Source organism: Crocodylus porosus, unplaced genomic scaffold (assembly GCF_001723895.1).
Source record: "Crocodylus porosus isolate Cpor-Errol unplaced genomic scaffold, CroPor_comp1, whole genome shotgun sequence".
Classification (NCBI taxonomy): Eukaryota; Metazoa; Chordata; order Crocodylia; family Crocodylidae; genus Crocodylus; species Crocodylus porosus.
In genome coordinates this window covers 44,636,822-44,656,988 of record NW_017728909.1, presented here as the reverse complement: position 1 = coordinate 44,656,988, position 20,167 = coordinate 44,636,822, and the positions used below count along the sequence as shown (strand labels likewise).

The following is a 20,167-nucleotide window of genomic DNA, read 5'->3' as shown; positions in this document are numbered from 1 at the left end:
GCACCCCAAGGAACAGGGGGGGAACCAACATTCCACATTGGCCTGCTGCCCCCCCAGCCCCTGCTCTCCTTCCAGCACCCCAGATCCCCACTTACCCCCCGCCCCTCTGCCCCATCCTGGCTTATTTGCTGTCCCAGGGGAGCAGGCAGGGAAGGAGAATCTGCCTGCCCAGCTGCTGCTGCCATTACCACTTTGAGCTCAGCGGGCAGCCACAAGTTAGCTGGGGGTAACGGGAGGTGCTGGTGATCCATGAGGGCTGGGAGGGGTGCAGGGGAGACCTGGGTGTGTGGAGGCAATGGAAGAGATCTGGGGGCAGGGGGAGCCCTAGAGGGAAGTGCACAAGGAAGAAGCCAAGACTGGGAGGGAAGAGGAGTTGGGGAGCAGGATTCTTACCTTTCAGTCTTCAAGGGCCCTGCTGACTTGAATGTGTGACAGCTCCAGACTTAAGCTAGCACTAACTCTGATCAACATTTGATAGCTTCAAGTGCAACCTGCAACAAGGCCCATTGAGAAAATAACGTTTGATTGTACCATAACTACAGGTAGAGAAACAATCCTTGGACACTGGTAAAATGCTGTTTTTAGACAGCAAACTTTTCCAGGAAAGGTCTTTGACACAATAAGCAGTCAAAAGGAAAAAGGGTCTCATTCCATTCCCACCTGTTTACATGGGGTATAACAGGATCAACTCCACTAAAATCAGTGAAATCACACTGACATAAAAATATTGTTGAAACCAAACTGGACCCATCATGTGTAGAATGTCTAGGGTTCTTGTGTCTGTTTTAAACCTCAGAATAGAAACAGAGCTCATTTTTATAAATAAAGTATAATTCTTTTACCTTCCCAAGGAATATTTTTGGCGTCAAGAGTACTCTGATGGGCCCATAAATGTAAGGAAAGGCAAATAGCCAATTTTATTTTTTATTTCTTGTCCTGAAAGGCCTAATGTGAGAAAAGAATGAAAAGTTATGGTGACTGCAAAAGATGTTGCACTGACATCATGACAGATGACATCTAATATGCACAGCTCACTGAACATTGTCCCTTAAGCCATTCAGTTGCTTTACCTGAAGATTCTACATGCCAAGGGCAAAAATTACTTCTGAGATGTCTTAGAAGTGGCCTTTACCTAGTTTTTAGACTTCCAAGTCACACAGAACAATAGTTTACTTTGCACTGCATAAAAGCCTGAATCCAACTACAAATGTCTTAATTCCTTATGTATGCCATTTCTGCCAAGCTTGTCCTAGTGTACATGGTCAGAAGAATTCCAGACCAGACCCTGAGACATCTTGCACCATTTATATTTTGAGGTAATTCAGTTTTGCGTTGGAGGTACATAAATGTAGCTCAACACTATGGCAAGCCAAAAACCACAACTAGTAACTGTTAGGCACCACTCTGCTGCAAGCACTGTCAATCTTTTGCCCAGGAACCAAGCAATTAAGATCCCTCCCAAGACTTGAGAGATTCAGAGTTCAGGCCCTACTTATCTTGAGGTCATTTTAACCATAGTCACCCACATCCCACGATACTGCTCTAGCCAGTAGGCCACAGACTAGACTCCTCCTGAAGGAGGCAGCCAAGAAGGAATGATTCATGGAGTCAGAAGGAGAACAAGCAACACCCCTGTGGCTCAGGGAGGAGGTGGACACTGCCCTGGAATAAAAGGAATCTTGGCTTCCAGTGCTGTTTGTGCATTTTACATGAAAGAATCATTGGGGAAATTCATAAGCAACATTAAGAGTAGAGAAACAGCTTCCTAACATAGCGCTCCCTGCTTAAGTTCTGTCCTGAATATGCTCAGATATATGGAACTATTTGGAAAGCCTTCAAGTGGCAGTCCAGATTATAGTATTTCATGCAGGGAAGGCCTGTTGGAAAATATGATCCAGAATCCTTTATAAGCAGCCCCATTTTTGTACCTCCTCAATATTGGCACCCAGGTGTGGTGCTCCAGTTGGATACCGGTAGCAATGGTACTGCTGATACATCTCAAGCTTGTGCTGTGCTCCCTTGGCCTGGAACCAGATGCAGCAGAGCTGTTCCAGAGTGGCGCTGCTGAGCCCCAAGCTACTTAGCTCTTCTGAGAAGCTGCTAACACAGCTACATTGCCTTAGATGGTCCAGGCAGCACTGACTAGCACCATGAAGACTTACTGTTAAAGTCTAATTCAGCAAAATACTCGTGTGTGTGCTTAACTTTAATCACGTGAGTTATTCTGCCGGAAACATAGGCTTCTGCTAACTGGTTTGAAAGTGCTCAGTTTGCTAAGTATAATATAATTCAGTCAGGGGACAGGATAAGGCAGAGTGAAAATAACAATAAAATGAGCTATAAATGTATGCTGCATATATGTATATTATGCCACAGAAGAAATAGTCATAGTTATGTAGTTAGATTGTTCCAGTATCTCTGTCCTTAACTCCCATTCTAGTCATGAGTTTACTATCTCCAGGACATTCCTTTTTTCTTCTTTTTATAAAAAGAAGCAATTTCAGTGGGATATTATGTTTCATTTTCTGGTATAATCTAGAGTGATGTGTTACTCTACACAGTTGGACAGCTCAGAAGTGGCTGCTTTTCATTGGTGGATGAATTGTTTCCCATGAAATGTTTTGAGACGAAAAGCTTTTATATAAGTGTACTTTAAAGGGCAAAAGCACAACTTATTCTTAAATAACCACTAACCTCTAGCCAAGTGGATTTCTTTGCAATTTTGTACAAATAATGATGTGCTTCCAAGCTGAGCGTTCATATGCCAAGCTCCAGCTAGAGCAAAGCTCAAAAGCCAAGTTATAGTTTCCTGGAAATGAAAACTCATCATGAAACATAGCCAAAGCTTTAAACGCGGTATTATGAATAGCACCAATAGGTGAACTGGTTCTGGTGTAGTAAGAGTTCTGAGTGATGGTTTAATCTTTGATCCAAACAGAACCCCAATAAGGACTAGCTTAGTCCCAAGTCCCCTCTCTAAAACAGTTCAGGCTTCATGCTTATCTACATTAAGGCCACTCATAATGAACTGGGCAATATCTCTACTTTTAAAAAATGTATGGTGCATAACTGTGTATGAATAATGATGATTGCTAAAGGAACTAAGTAGAGAAGTAAAATAATGGCCCATCTAAGGAGCATCTCAAGCAAATGTTCAACCACAACAATCACATTTATAGCCATAGTAACCCTGGTGACATTGCTCTTTCTTCTCACCATCAACAAAGCAGCTGAGGAAAAACGAAACACTGAGAGGATCCTAATCCTAAAAAAAATAAGGGGGAGAGAGCCTGGGTGAGTTAAAGGAGGCTATCCAGGGAGAACCAGTAAAAGCAGACAGGCTGGCACAGAACACACAGAGACAGTATGCTGCAAACATGACAAGCTGCTTTAACCCAGCTGGAGATGGGGGTCGGCTGAGCTGAAGAGAAGTTACAAAGCTGAAAAGAAAATCTGGTGTGTAAGATGATATGACAACTTAATGAGTGCCTTTTATGGATTTTATCCTTTGCTCTATATGTTTTGCATCTTTGGGTGTGCAAATAGATCTTTGGGAGAAATAGATACTGTTTGTTTTGGAGAGACTGTTATTGAGTAAGCCAGGCCTATCATCTAAGAGTGCACTGAAGAAGGACTAAAGGGGTCTGAGGTGGTTTACCACATAGTGATTGTCTCGGTTTAGATAGGGATAACCCTGTCTGGAACTGTGAGGAGGACTAAATGAATTCTGAGGTCCCTTTCAGCCCTACTTTTCTATAATTCTGTGTACGCGTGACACTACTTCCATTGCTATAGACTTAGAGAGAATACTGACCTCTTTTCTTGGCCCATGGGAGTGATCAGCCTCAGCCATGAGGGATTGCCACCAATGACAAGAGATAATAGATGCCCACTCTGAAGCCTCTAATTATTGCGGCTGTAGCAAATACCCAACTGTAGCCATGCAGTGCTGAAGGAATGTGTACAATAACTTCTGGGATGTGCGTACCTGTAAAACTTCAGAATAAGTTGAGAGATGCTGGGCCTCTGCATGGTAGCTGCCAGAGTCAACAGATGCCAGTGCTGAGTATCAACCTGCAAGATTCAAAAGACAACTCACAAAAGGTACCTAGTGCCTTCTGCATTCAGATCAAACCCTTTACAATTCAAGGTAAAGGAGTTTCAGACTGGGGGGAACTGGAGTGTAGATAAGAAAGTTGCAGTTGGACCAAGGAACTGGGCAAGCTTGTGGCTACATTGCTGGAAACCAGAGCCAGGCAGACCAAGTCACAGATAGGGAGGTCCAGAGGATTTAGGTCAGGTGCATATAGGTATTGGGGGATTGATAAAATATGTTGTGTATAATTTCAAAGCACACAACTGAAGGACAAAATCTGCAAATGGCACCATTTCATACTTTGCCTTCTAATGTCTTTATAGCATTGAAAGTTATAGCATGTTTCTCTGTCAGATTGTACTGTAAACAAATTATCAAGAACTTTACAATATAGCACAGACACTTGAAATATCAGTAGCTCTTGCTTGTACCTGACAAACCAAGGAGATAAAAAGGGACTATGAAATACTGGAAGCTTGTCAGGATGACTGGGAAAAGGCAGAGGAGAAGTCAGGACAGTCTAAAAGAGGCCCTAGAGAGGGAGGGACTCTCACAGGCCTGGTTTTACATATGTAACTACAGTATTCCTCTCATACTCTGCTTCTATTTTATGTTAAGAGTGAGGTTGAAATCAGATAAAGCTCAAACCAGGCTTCTCAGCTAATTCCTTTAAGCAGGAGCATCTCTATTTTCAAGATGTATAATGGGTATATATTGCTGAAACAGACATTGATGAGCCCTTCCTTTTTCCTCTTTGCTCTGTAGTGCATTTAGTGCATGACCTTAAATCACAGCCTTCCTTTTTTGGCATCTGCAAATAACTGTAAACACAATTGCCTGTGTGTGCAAGTGAGGACAAAGATGCAGACATTTAACTGCTTGATTGCTTCTCTATCTCAAGCTTCCTGTCTGTACATGCTCACCTGTATCCACAAAGAGTAGCAGGTAGAGTTACTGCACATGCAAATACAAATAAAAAGGAAGGTAAAAAAAAGGACATTTTAAAAATTAGCATCAGTCTCTTGTGGTTAGTGAAGCTAATGTGCTTTCCTTTGGCGAAATTATTTGAAACAGGTCATTGAAACTATGTATTTTCTGGACTTATTTTACTTCACAGCATTTCTCTTTTCTAAATGTGCAGACAGAAGATGCACCTTTTAATCTGGCCAAATTACTTTATAACCTTGGTCTGTTTAATCGTCACTGTGCTTAGTTTGTATAACACCACAATACATATCTCCTTCAACCAAGGACAAGGTGCAGGGAAGCAATTTATGTGTCTCTAGGTAGGTATCACAATGCCTAAACTTTAGGAACCTGGCTCCATTTCTTAGGCTCCCTTTCTCTTTACAGGAAAGAGAGGAACATGTGAAAGACAATTCAGTGTCTAGATGCTGAGCAGAGAATCAGCTAAAGCTAGTCAGTAGGAAACACTGAGGACACTGAGGTGCATCACTGTCCGGAGTTTAAGCACAAGTACAGGTAATCTGGATTGCCTAATCTTCTTCTGAGTAACTAATAGCGCTGGTGCCTTCCCCTTACATAACTGAGTAAGGTAGTTAGAAAGTTAAGCTCAAGGCAGAGTCAGCAGACACCAGTAAAGTGCTGATTAAAGTTATCATCCAGGAAGGTTCTAAGTCCTTCTTTGCCATAGGGCAGGGGTCAATAATCCAGTCGTGGGGTTGATACTGGGAGATCCTTCTCTCCCAACACTAACTCTGGGGTTGCATGGCTGGTGCTGGGAGATCCTTCTGTATAAGCACCAGCTCCATGGTTTTTAGAGTTGGCACTGGGAGAGAAGAATCTACCAGCACCAGCCCTAGGACTGTGGAGACAATGCTTATAGAGAACAATCTCCTAGCCCAGGCCCCATGACCATGGGGGCTAAGGAAAAAGCCAGAGAAAATATGTAGCTCAGTGAGGTGGAAGCTGACCTGGCTAGGAGAAGGTCCTGAGAGTCCTTGCTCTTAGTGGGGCAGAAACTTTCTCTCTGTTCTCCATCCATTTTATCCACTAGAAATCAAATGCAAAGGTGCCATGAATCAGTTGCAAGTGCAAGGCTACAAAGTGCCAAAGATGTGGCCTGGGGCTTTGAGTAATGTGCTGGAAAGCAAAAGCTAAACACATATATACTTTCTGAATAAGAAAGAGCTGGCACCTGGGTCTCCTGCTTCTGGGTGAGTGCCCTAATGCATGGCCTTATTGGATAAAACAGGGGCAGGCTTTCCTCTGTTTCCAGCAGCACACATACGGGGCAATTCCATTTTACCACAAGGTAAAAAAGAATCCAAAACTATAAGTGCCAAAAGCTTTAGTTATGCAGCTTGGTAAGTGCCATTTAGATGTGGAAGTGAAATAGGATTCTGCCCTAGGTATCCAGCAAGTGAAACGGAATTTAACCCCTAATGTACCACTGTACATCTACATATGAACTTTAATGAGAGACAATAAATTCTGGCACAGTTCACAATGGAGTTTGGTCTCCATAGGTTGCATAGGGCTCCCAAAAAATTAATCCTAATCAAATCAAATCATTCTCCAGAGCAAGGATTCTGTTACCTAATCCATGCAATAAATGAGTGTAGGCTGTTAGGTGTTACACCAGTACAGAATAACAATGTACATGCCTTCTTTACAAAAGCAAATGGGAGAACTCAAAGTCTGAAATAATGGTCCAGTATTTTCATAAGCTGCCTTGGTTCTTTAAACTCTCATGGGAATCAGCCATCCAAATCTCACAGGTCTTGTTAACATTTCCAAACCGAAACTGCATGTGAATCAAACTTTCATACTATGGAACTTATGGACTAGCCTTTCCTAAAAACATTCCTCTGTCTTAATGCCACTCCTCCTGATTTGTTTTTATTCTAGTTTCTTGGCTGAATTAAGACTTCCCCAATTCTTTTTTAAAACCACAGTAGCTCATAGGGAACCAGATCCTTGGAGTCAAGAATGATTTTTGAAAGGGTAGCAATTATTTCTTTTCCAAACTTTTTAGCGGGGGCAGGATGGGAGGACAGGGAACTGGGAACCAACCAGGTCAGAAGTTTACCTCTAAGTATGGTATTTTGGCCATATACAAATTAGAATTGACCCATAGGGATTATCACATTCTGCAGAGTATGTATGCCAAACCTGGGAACAATGCCACATCGATTCTATTCATACCCTCAGTGAAGCAGCCAGAGATAGATCTGAGCTGTCCACACTTCACAATAAACTGGCACTGGAGAAGAGCATGTTGTTCAGCAATGACCTTACAGTAAAAGTTTCTAGAAACATTAGGGGTTATTTGACATCAGCTATTAAACAATATTTATCTAAGTGAAGCATGAGTTTGTCATTGAAGTTTCTGCTCAGGTAGAACTATTCTGTAAATGTTTGATTACAAAAGCTATTTGCATTATTCTAGTCATACTATGGTAGAAAGCCCAAAGTTCAACTATAGGAATATTTTTGTTTACTGACTGAGAGAAACAATGTGATCATGCAGTCATTTCAGTTGTCCCTTGATTACAATACTGGTGTCAGGCTGAAGTAAACAGACATCCAAGTGCATTTTCATTTTTTCTTATCAATCAAGCTACAACAAAAAAACTTTGAAAAAAAATCTTTTGAAAATGATTCCTTTTACAAAGAACATAGAGTCTAAAAAAAGAGAAGGTAGAAGTGGGTGTTACAGATCATTTCAAGTATATTTTTCCTCTTCTTCCTGAGGCCTGCACGATTAGACTCAAGGCATTATGTGATTCTTACTCTGCAGACAGAGAGAGAAAGAAAGGGTTACAAGGCAGTCTTTTTAACCTCTGAAGTTGTTTTCAGTTGTGTGTGTCATTCAGAATCCATGGAGGCATGGTCTGATGTGTGGTCTTTGCTTTACATTCATTTGGGACTTCAATCAAAACTTATGGTTTTGCCATTCCTGAGTCATGCAACCATCCCAAGCTCACACAGACAGGACCCTTGCTCCACACTACACAGTCATGCATCGCTCTTGCACATGTACATATTGTTTGCTACCCATCTCCATTCTCATACAACCTCATTTTTCATCCCTGTAATAAAATTCCTACTGATCTCTTGAATGTATATTAACAACCATTTATTGAAGCAAGGCATTGCCTGCCATGGTCCCCATGCTTTATGTGTGTCAGGTTAAGGTGTTATGTCTTGTACTGTCAAAGTTGACAGTAGTTTTTTACTAAGAGGTTAGATTATGGATTTGTATAGGATAGTTTCGTTAGGGATGATCCTGCCTCATCCCTGCAGGGAGTTGGGTTAGATGACTTATGGAGGTCCCTTACAGCCCCAATTCTCTATGATTCCTATGCTTTCTATACTATGATCAGAGAACATAAGCAGTTTCAGGAAGATGGTTTCACTCATTCTTAAACACAGACTTCTCAAACTCTATACATTCATACTTCATCTGAACAGATGGACAGAAGGTTTGGCTGTTCAGAAGTATTTCCACGAAGGAAGCACACACATCTAAGCCCTGGCTTCTTCTCACAACAGCCTCTATGGAAAAGCACATGTGTATATTTCTCCGGGATCAAATAGCACTGGCACATAGGTGGTCTGCTGCTACTTGCCCCTGGGGAATACCCCTGCATGCATGCTGTGGAGCATGACAAATTAGCCCGGGTTGGGTAGGGGAGGTTGGGGCCAGCATCTGAGTTGGCCCCAGTAGCCTTACCTGTGGTCCTGGGTGCCTCCTGGGGCTGCAGCAGTGGTGATCTGCATGCATGGAGCCTGACTGGCAGCCATAGCATGACTCAGGCCATCCAAGCTCTGATTTTGCGTGGTGCACATGGCAGCCACATGTGCCGCCCCATTTTTTTTTTACATCTTTTTTTTAGAAACCAGAATTTCCTGGAACAGTGGATTTCTCTTATTGGAATTACTTTGGGAAATGGTGATATGATCCTATTAACCAGGTGATTCCACTAAAAGGAGACCTGTTTTTTTAAGAACAGATACGCACTCCACCCCCATAGCCCCCTGACCCTGCTTATGCCTCTCACATCCCACCCCCCCAACCCTCCCCAAGCCTCCTCGTGCCCCTTGACCCCTACCCACATCCCCTGCCCCCCCAGCTGCCAAGGTTATGGGGCCAGGGACCTGGGTCTGCAGCCCCCTTCCCCTGACAGGAGGCAGTGGCTGCTGCAGTAGAGTGAAGCCTGGCTCCCCACCTGCTGCTGCCCCCTGTGGGCTTAAGTGCAGGGGGTGGGGCCAGTTCCCCAGTGTGGCGTGCATTCCTGGAGGGGCAGGGGAGAACCCACTCCCCCCCCAGATCTCTGTGCAGGGTGGGGTTTGAGAACAGTGGCATAGGGTTGCACCCCTCAAAACTATCATGCACACAGGGGATACATCACCAGGGAGTCCAGCCCCCACTCCCTGCCCCCCAGGCAAGCTGCCCACAGCCCCATCCTACTGCCCACTGGGGCCCCAGCCCTGCCCAATAGGGCTGTGCGAAGCTTCAGTTCCTGATTCAATTCAGTGGAAATTCAGCCCAATTTGGTGGCTGAATCTCTGAATCTGAACTGAACCAGAGGACCCTTCAATCTCTCCAAATCGAATCAGAACCCTCCAAATTGATTCAGAGAGATTTGGAAAGATTTGGAGATTTGGACACAGAGACAGCTTTAAATATTTTTTCTACATACCTCTAGGTAGCAGACGGCTTGTGAATGCTGCGATGCTGGAACACATGGGATGTCCCACATAGGCACATGGGGCTCCCCAGTGTGCTCAGCAGCAGACCTGGAAGTGGACCATAAGAAACTTCCAGTCCACTTCTGGGTCAACCAGGAAGAATGCCCCTTTAACCCCCACAGTTCAGCAACTGGTGCCTCCTGGGTCCGGGGGGGGGGGGGGCACCCAGTGTCCTCCTGTGGCTGACTGCCAAGCTGGGAAGGCACAGGGAGGCCTGCAGCACACTTCCTGGCAGACCAGGAGTGGACCAGAAGTACTTCCGGTCCACTTCCAGGTTCTTTGCCGAGCACATGGAGCCCCCCCCGGACTCCTGAGGGATGCTCAATGCACCCGAGCATCGCAGTGTTCATGAGCTGCGCCTGCTACCTCTAGATATGTAAAAAAAACTTTTAAAGTTGTGTCTATGTCTGAATTGCTGATTCTCTGAATCAGCATCAAATCTTGGAATTGGTCAAATCGAATCAGGGACAGTGATCTAAATAAGTGAATCAAATCACTGTCCCTGATTTGGACTGAATCCAAATCTGAATCAAATAGGGCATGCTTCGCACACCCCTTCTGCCCAACTCCCCCCTCCCTCCCTATAAGGGCCTCAAACCCTTCCCCACCCACTTACCTGCCAGAGCTGCTCTCCAGTGTGCCTGGAGCCATGTGCATGTACATGCACATGGCGCTCCCTGCCTGGCTACCCTCCTCCCACTCCTTCCCAGCCCCCTGCAGAGTGGAACTCTGCCAGCCTGCAGAGGGCTGCTCACAAAACTGTAGAATCCCCAGGCTTCTCCAGTAAAATGTTTCCAAAAAACTGAAAACTGTGATTCTAATATGAGAGATTTTTACATGTGATACTATAAAAATAGTTTTGGTTTTCCTATATTGATTCAAATAAGCAGCTGACTCTATTAACCAACAATTCTATAAAATGAAATCCATTGTATTTAATTTTGGCTCTGTGCTGCAAATATGCAGCATGAGGAACCTTTTCCCATGTGCTGCATGCATTTTGCAGCACCTCAAAAGCCTCTGAGGTGCTGCAAAGCACATGTGCATGTTCATCTGGACACACCTTATAAGGCTATATTTCTCTATGACAAATAGGTGTATATCTGCATCCAGAAAAATAACTAAGTAACTAAGCCCTAACCCTCCACTTTTTACCAGCTTTTTTCATTCCCTTCCCCCACCCTCCTGTCTCCCATCTTTTGACTCCAGCTACATTCATTCCACCTCCTCTCCCCACCCATCTCTCACCTACTGACCACCTCAATTTACATTTTAACTGACTGGCTTTCTTGCATATGTACTGGCCTCTGACTGCTTTACCACTCCATCCAGGAAGACCACAGACCATCTGCACAGACTATCTGAAGACACTCCTCAGCCTGACAAAGGGTGTTTGTACTAAGAAGAAATTTTCCAACTAATATAGGAACCTTGTCTGCCTAATACAATCAATGAACTTTAGCTTTAAAATCATTGTTGCTGTTTGTCATGAATTCACAACATTGGAGATACCTGTCCAAATAACTATAATTAGTTACACCAGGGGAAAATAAAATCCATCTGTGCCTTATCCCTACCAGAATTTTACATCACAGTAGACATCCAGATTTAAAAAACATATACCTTTTTCTAATTAAGACAAAAACGTATGGCTGGAACAATCAGAGATGTAAAATTGGTGGCTGTAGCTGCTCTATTAACATATCAAGATGGTGAATGAATAATTATACTGTCTTTATAATCTTACAATATTTGGTCACTTTTTAATGACATTTTAATCCACTTACTTAAAATAAATTGTAAGCAGGAAACCCCAAAAAGAACCTCAGAAGAAAGACAGGAAGCATACCAACCTCTTACTTTTGCAAAGGAATTCAACTTGATATATTGGGTTTAATCTTCTACTGCCTTGCACCTTTTAGAGTCATTTTATGAACTGACTGCAAAGTTATGTAGCAGAATTTCACACTCACTTGGCAGTTACTTTGTGATCACACAAAGCAGCAGAGAACAAAGTTCTTAGCACAGAAGACAAGTCCTAAGAACACTCAAATAAGAAGTGGGAACTATCAATAAAGAGAAAATGAGCCAATGGTCAAGAACTCCTGGATAATAACAGGCAGCCGTTCACATATTTTAATGTAAAGGCTAGGTTCCCAGCACATAGAAAGGATGTTTATACATATATTTATCAATTTGTAGAAAGCATTCAAATATTGAACATTAGAAATCAGAGCAGATACTGGTGTGTCAGATTCCCAAATCATCTCTACAGAAAGATTCGTCCAAAGTAGTATTCAGAGATACCAACTTAATGACAGAAACATCTCAACTAGTTCTATTCGTAAACTGCACAACACCAAAACTCACCTTCTGCCTTCAAAGAAATGGCTTACCTGAAAAAAGTTCTCTGCTGCTCAGAAAAAGTAATAGGTCTGTGTCAACTTGCTGTTTTTCTAACTCTGCCTTTAAGGATAATATTTACCATAAAACATGTATAAAGGAACTGCCTATAAATATTATACTAATGACAATATTTAGTCAGTTCTTAAGAAATAAGCAAAGAATTTTCCACATACGTTATTGTAGCTGGCAAGGGTTTACATTACAATTATTTACAAAAGATTTACACAAGACTGTAAATATATACAGTTTTGTACAACTATAGATGTGGGCTCTGCCAAATGTGACACAGCAGACAAATGATGAACAAGTGACAGGACAAAAGTGCAGGAGAAGCGGCTTCTTGGCAAACAGAAGAAAGCAGGGGTTCCTTGAACTGCACATTATGTAACTACTATAATGCTTCAGAAAATGCAGACCCTAATTCTCCAATTGCCTGCACTACTTTTATTCTGGTAAAACTCCATCATTTTTAGTGAGGGATTTTTCAATTACTTACCCTAGTGCAAGAAGAGAATCAGACCCAAAGTGGTCCTTAGCAGTTATGGTGGACAGATATCACAGTGCTAGATTTGAACCTCAGTTGAACCTTGGTGCGTTCAGCTGAATTCAGATCCAAATTTTGTGACAAAGACCTATCACTATCATGGGCTATGCCAAAACCACAGATCCAAACAGCCATTTACTCCAAAGTACTTCAGCTTAAAATTTCACCATAAATCTTTGATATAAATATGCCCATGTCATGGAGCTTGGATTCAGTACTGCATTTATTTCATCCATTAGACAGCTAACATGTAGTAGTTAGCAAAGTCCTGCCTTACACGACTAAAATCCAGGAGGTATACCATGTTGCCTATGTAGGCATCTACTGTACCCTAACCACATAAGACATTTGTTTCTTGGTAGAGTAGCTTCTGGTCTGAGCAGATAAAAATCTGCACAGACAACAAGATAGGGATTTTCCTCCTCCTCCATAAATAGCCTGGCATTAGGGCATTTGCTTGGAATACAGGAAATCAAAGATTAAACCCCTCCTGCCCCCCTACACACTGTCTCATTTGATTTTGATTCCATATCTTCACTGTTTCAGCAGAGTCCCCTTAACCCTCATGCTATGGGGAAGACATGTATGTGAGCACTTCCTATGCTGCTCCTCTTTAGGCTAAAAAAAAAAGAGAGAGTAATGGAACCAGGAGTATAAACAAGAGGAAATCAGTGAGGAGGGGTGCACTAGTCTGGACTCCCAAGGGTATTCACACATTGTTCCCAAAGACTCTTCAATGCCAAATGCTTCATATATACTTCTGTACATCTAAGATAAATACAGACAGTCAAAAAGCCTGCGGCTGAATCAATTCAGTTTTTGCAGGTTAGTCTAAACTGCAGAGATTAAACTGAATCAGATGTGAACAGACTCTTCCCTTTGATTAAGGTAATGCAGCCACATGCCTATAGTGGCTCAGGCCAGAAGCCAGGGGGCACTAGAGTATGGCTCTCTGGTTGTGTTCACTTCCTCTTCCTGCTGCCCGCAAGGTCTCTGGGACTTGCAGTCCAGAATCACAGTAGCAAGACTCTTCAAGGTTTCATCACTTCCTTTTCCTGCTTCCAGGTGCTTCACTACATTTGTAGTCCACAGTTACAGCCAGCAGTAAGTTTGAGTAGGGGAAGGGGTGTTTAACTCCCTCCCTGGCCCCAGACCCCTGACAGGCTTTGCCTGAGAGGGGACCCTCCCCCACTTGAGACTGGGCTGTACCCCAGCTGGGCTTGGCCCCCACACACACCCTCTTGCACCCAGGCCTCACTGCACCAGTTAGGGAGCAGAGGGGCAGGACCAGCCCTGCTCTCTGGAGTAGAAAGCACAGCCCAGCCCAGGGCTGAAAAGCATGTTGTGATGCTGGGGGACTGGGATTTAACTTGAACCAGGAAGGGATCTGGGACAGAAATGTTATAAACTGGTTTGACCCAAATTAGTTAAGTCTGATACTACATTCAGCCTAGGGTGACCATTGTAGAGGACATTCCAGTTTTCTGCTACTCTGTCCTCTATTGATACAAAACCCGACACCTTTATGTCCTCATTTTTCTCTTCAAGAGAAAAATATAGGACATAAAGGCATCCAGTTTCGTATTAAAAGAAGAGAGAGGACAACCAGACTGCCCTCTATGATGGCCACCCTAATTCAACCAGGTTTATCTTAAAGCAGTTTCAGCCATTTTGGAAATGGTTTATGTGCACTGAGCTTCTGTTCTGTTACAGGTTTAAACCAGTTTCTGATCACTTACACTGGTTTATGTGCAACTTTTGTCTCTAGCCCTGGAGTCGTGCTGTAGTAAGGCAAGGTACTATTCTTGATCACATTTTAGTGATAGGGGCCATGATCTAGTCCAATGGAGTTGCATCAGTGTAAGTGGTAGGGGGTACTAACCTGCAGTGCAGACTGATCTGGAAACAAATGGACCACTAATCTTGGGTATTCTCACTCTGTCCCCCTTGTATAAGTCTTTCTATATTGTAGGAGATGTGACTGCAGGAGAGAGCTGACAATAGAGTAAGTCTGAAGATTTCTCATAAGGCAGGATAAGCTAGTGAGAGAAGGCTGATGAATGCTGAGTATTATGTACATGTAGGCTTTCCTTTTCTGAAAGGAAAGTGAGAGACTTTCAGGTTTGCTATTACCAATCTAACTGTATTTATTTTCCTCTCTCCAAATGCAAGCACATAATCATCCCTGCTAGTAATTCTGTCATGTGTTCCAGTAGGCCTCCATTGCATAAAGTACAGTAGCAAGGACTGTTACTTAAAGGCTTTCCATAGAGTGCAGTCTAAACTACAATTCCAGACCCATCCCCTGGCCCCAACCAGAGAAGGTGTTTCAGGCAGGGGAGCACCCCATGAAAAAGTCTGTTCTCTGCATCTAATGCTGCTTATGCAGTTTCCCTGGTTACTGTGTAATGCAAAAAATGCATATGTTGGAACCCAGGTTCTGGTACTGTGGTTGCAATCCACTTGCCTGAGTTACCGAGTCAAGCTCCTTACTGATTTTCTTTGTCTCTCTCTGGGATGCCCAATGGCCTAGCTTCTACTTTTGGTACTATGGCTTGTGCTTAGGATGCTGTCTTGTGATGTGCTAGGTAATGATTCAAGTCCCCTTGGAGTGAGCCTAGAGCTTGGTCCCCCACATCTCTTCTTGTCCTGAGTAGGTGTCCTCTATCTGCAAGGCCACAGGGCAAAACAGTAGATACCCCCACTGTGATTTTGGCCAACTGTAATTCTGGTGGTTTACTCATAGCACCCGTGTGTCTATAATAAAGTTGACTCACATTAGAGTATAAAAGGATTTTGAAACCTCCAAGGCAGCACTAAATATGTGCAGCTAAGACAAACTTGCATATGCTTCCTGGTACAGCAGCTGTAGCCATACAAGATATTTTACATGAAATGAGGTAGAATGTTGTTGAGTGACTAAAAATGGTAAGTGTCACTTACGCATCTTAGCAGTGAAACAGAATCTGTCCTCAGGACTTTCTACAGTGGATGAGTCTGCTGGGTTGAGTGCTCTTTTATGCTGCTGGAGTTTTAAAACAGTGCTCTGGAGAACTGGGACCAGGCTATTGCTATTGAAAAATGTTATTCAAATTTTATCACTTCCGTTTGAATTTACTAACAGCTTCTCTTTGAAGCACTGTGCTTAATTTTAATCAAGTGATCAATGTAATAAGCTTGTAAAACTCCATCCCATGAGAGCTTGCTGGACTTTTTAACTTGAAAATACTTCTGTACTCCTTTAAAGTACTTTGAGTTAGTGCCAAAGCCCATACTTGAACTTTTTGCCTGAAAAACTTTCTGTATACCTCTGTGTTACTTTCAGCGCAAAACTCCACTTGTGCAATAGCAGTATCATCTAACGACAGGAAGGGAAGTGAAAACTGCTTCAAACCAAAAAAAAAAAGGATGAAAGCCTCATAAAGGCTGGGGTTACTCTTCATTTTTCTTTTTGTGTCCGCATCATGACTTGCAAACCACACTTCAGTTTAGAACCACCTTTGCATAACTCCCACTGGCTTTCAAATTAGCACTGGCAGTTTGTGGTAAGGATCATCTCACTTTTTCAGTGAATTAATAATTCTTGAAAGCATGAAAGCAAAAACACAAGCCTGCTGATGAAAAATCTCTTTTAAAAAATGAATGTTCTCCAAGTTCTCTCTTCAGCCTCCTTCCCTGCTCACTTCCTTTATTAACCTTTCTGTCATCAGGAATCCTTGCCAGCCTGCAGATGAGGAAAACATTTGAAAACAGGAAAAAGTGTTAGTTCTAACAAGATTTAATTACTGAATGCAAACTCTACTACTACTACTATGCATATCTTGGTCTTAATGTATTAGACACAATACTGTCTCAGCACTCATCAGAACTGCAGTTCTGCTTGCACTGTATAAACACGTATGGGTTTTTGGCTCCATGCTAGACTGAAGCATGGAAAGTTGAAAGTTGTCCAAGGTTCAAAGCCACAGTGGCACATTTTCCTTTGCTTTGCCTGTCATGTGTTTCATTTGTCTGATCTTGTGTTTTAATTTTTGTAATATCACAATTTTAAGTTTGTCCCTCATCAAGTATTCCAACTAAAGCAATTTGCATTGGTTTGCATATATCATACTGTTCAAGTCATGTTAACATCATATTTAGGGAAAACAGCTTTTTCCCTGACAATAAGTTAAAAATCACAGAGAAAGACTGACCTGTGTGAAGGAGTGAGACAGGACTTACAGCCTGGAGGGCTGGCAGGGCTGCAGCCTGGAAATGAAGGAAAATACCCACCCAATTTCCGGAGCAGCATCTTGCTCAGGATTGGCGAAGGGAGGCCGCTGAAAGGTATTTCTGGCCCCAGAGGGAAACAGAGAGGGGTCAGTTCCCTGCAGGCCGCAGAGAGATAGGAGCGGCTGAGCGTCTTGGCAGGCAGAAATTGTAGAACGGGCCTGAGGAACCCTGCGGGAGTGACCCTGAGGCAAGCAGAGGCCTGCGAACAAGGGGCTGATGGGAGTCTGCAAAGCAGAGCCGCAGCTGAGGATCCGGAGCGAGGGAGCCCACAAGGCCAGAGAGAATCTCCAGACAGGAGTTTTCCCAACAGAGGATCCAGAGGAGGACCGGAAGATCTACAGTTACAGAGCCTTTCTGTACAAGGGGGAGACCCTGAAAAGACTGCGTACGTTCACAGAGGTGCAGGGCAGGCTAACTCACAGCAGAGACTGGACTAAGGGATTGTTTTTTCGGGGGAGACATTGCCGGAGCCTGACAAGAAGGCTGAGAAGCAGCCAGGGTTTCTTTTTTTTTGTGATTTCTTTTGCTATTTTTTTAAACTTTGTTTCAGCACAGACCAAGACTGGCCCCTGGAAAGGTGTATCCAAAAGAGGTATTAGGACACCTTGGGGTGCAGGGAAGGTTAGAACGGGCAGCACTGCAACCTGGCTGCGGAAGAACATGGCCGCTCAATTAGGCTCCAGAGCGGCAAGAGATGCGTGGGTGAAAGCCCGCTGTGCCCCCACTCTCCCAAAGCTCCCCAGAGACCCCTCAGCAGCTGTGGGGGCTGCCTGTCCCTTTTTCAGGCTCTGGACCCCTTGTGGGGTCTGCTCCCTACTGGGGTCTCTGGCACGCCAGCTGGAGGAGCTCCAGGTCACAGTCCAGAGACTGAGTGCCATCAGGGACTGTGAGAAGGAGATCAACTCCTACTGCCAGGCCTTTCTGCTCCAGGAGCTGGAAAGTAGACCACGGTCTGACTCCGGGACCTCCTACTCTGTCCAGTCAAGGGGGTGGACCAAGGTGGTCAAGGGCCCTAAGGCCCACCGCACCAAAGCTCCTGCCCCACCAGAGCTTAGCAACAGGTACGAACCTCTTGCAGCCCCAGCAGAGCCTGCTGAGTTGCCACCTCCCGCAGGCAACACAGGCCTACCTGCAGCGACCAGCCCTGCTCTCCCCAAGACAAAACCTAAGGTGTTTGTTGTGGGAGACTCCATCCTGAGGGGGACTGAGGGGACAGTCTGCCGCCCCGACCCCTTAGCCTGGGAAGTCTGCTGTTTCCTGGGGGCTCGCATCTAAGACATTACAGAGAAGATCCCTAAGCTCCTCCAGCCCACAGACTACTATCCCATGCTCCTTATTCATGTGGGCACCAACAACACGGCTCAGAGTGCTCCCAGCTGGGTCATGAGATGCTACAGTGATTTGGGAGCAGGGCTAAAGGGTCTGGGGGCACAGGTGTTGTTTTCTTTGATCCTCCCAGTCTCGGGGTATGGGCTGAGGAGGGAGAGGAGTTAACCAAACAGGTAGTTAACCAAAGGCTGCAGTACTGAGGTCATTGGGAAGGCTTTGGCTTCCATTACCACAGCCCGTTCTTTGGCGAGAGAGGCAGCGAGCTGCTGGAAAGAGATGGCCTCCACCTCTCTCCACTGAGGAGGAGGCTTTTCTCAGCCAGACTGGCTGACCTGCTCCACTGGGCTTTAAACTAAGTCCGCCAGGGGACAGGGGGACTACTGCCACTGCTCGCCCGCTGAGCAACCCCTGCAAAGCCAGCGGGCCAAGGCACTTAAGGGAGCCCACCCCTGCCCCAGCCCTGGAACAATCTGTGGGCAAGGCAAGAGCCCCCAAGGGGACACTTGCCTGCCTGTACACAAATGCCAGGAGCTTGGGGAATAAGCAGGAGGAGCTTGTCCTCCTGCTCAGTGCAAATAATTATGATATCATAGGAATAACGGAGACCTGGTGGGACTCCACACATGACTGGACCTCAGGTATAGATGGCTATACCCTGTACAGGAGAGATTGTGTAGATAAAAGGTGGGGGGGGCAGCTCTCTATATTAAGGAAAGCTACGCATCCCTGTAAGCTGATATCGGTGACCAGGGTGGACGACTGGAGACCCTCTGAGTTAAAATCCGTGGGGAACACGGCACAGGGGACACAACAGTGGGAGTCTACTACAGACCTCCCACCCAAAGTCAAGAGCTTGACCAGGAGTTCACCCGGGAACTGGCTGAAGCCACATGCTCCAGGACCATGGGTGTCATGGGTGACTTCAATTACCTGGACATCTCATGGGAGGATCACTCAGCAAAATCCAAGCGATCACAAAGCTTCCTATTGTGCGTGAATGACCCCTACCTGACTCAAGAAGTCTACAGGTCAATGAGGTAAAGCGCTGCTTGACCTGGTACTGCATACTGGGGATGACCTAAATCGTAACCTAGTGATCGATGAGAAGCCGGGTTACAGCGACCATGAGCTGATCACCTTCACCATCCACCGTAAAGCTGGCAAGTCAGCCAGCAACATGGAAGTACTTGACTTCATGAAAGCCAACTTTGACCAGCTCAGGAGGCTTGTCAGTGAGGCCCTAAGGGACCATGACCCCAGGGGGAGGGGAGTTCAGAAAGAGTGGTTGCTCCTCAAGGGAGCCATCCTCAATGCACAAGCTAATTCTATTCCATCTCAGAGGAAAGGCAGCAAGAGGGCACAACAGCCCCCCTGACTCTCCAGGGATCTAGCAAACCTCCTGAGACTAAAAAGAAAGGCCTACAAAGGATGGGATTCACCTCCAAGCAGGAATATTCTATACTGGTCTGGTCCTGCAGGGAGCAAACCAGGAAAGCCAAAGCTACAACTGAACTCCAACTAGCTTCAAGCATCAAGGACAATAAAAAATCCTTTTTCAGATATTTGGGGAACCAGAGGAAAAGCAAGGCCAACGCCGAACCCCTGCTGAACCAGATGGGACAACTGACGCCCAGGTAAAAGCCAACCTTTTAAATGGGTACTTTGCGTCGGTCTTTCATCAGTCCCATAGGATGCCCATGCCCACTACGGGACAGGGCAGTCTGATTGAGGGAGATTTCCTGCCCTCCATCAATGCTGACCTCATGAAGGAACACCTTGAGAGGCTGGATACCTTCAAGTCA

At 44.6% G+C, this 20,167-nt stretch overlaps 1 long non-coding RNA gene across 1 annotated transcript in view; it reads left to right on the top strand.

Moving 5' to 3' along the window:
- Positions 1 to 17,238, top strand: part of LOC109307979 — a 25,747-nt gene extending 8,509 nt beyond the window's left edge. Inside the window, exons 2-3 of the long non-coding RNA XR_002100426.1 lie at positions 3,290 to 3,298; positions 17,107 to 17,238. This is a non-coding gene — a long non-coding RNA (uncharacterized LOC109307979). The remainder of the gene's footprint in view (positions 1 to 3,289; positions 3,299 to 17,106) is intronic.
- The last annotated feature ends 2,929 nt before the right edge of the window (positions 17,239 to 20,167 follow it).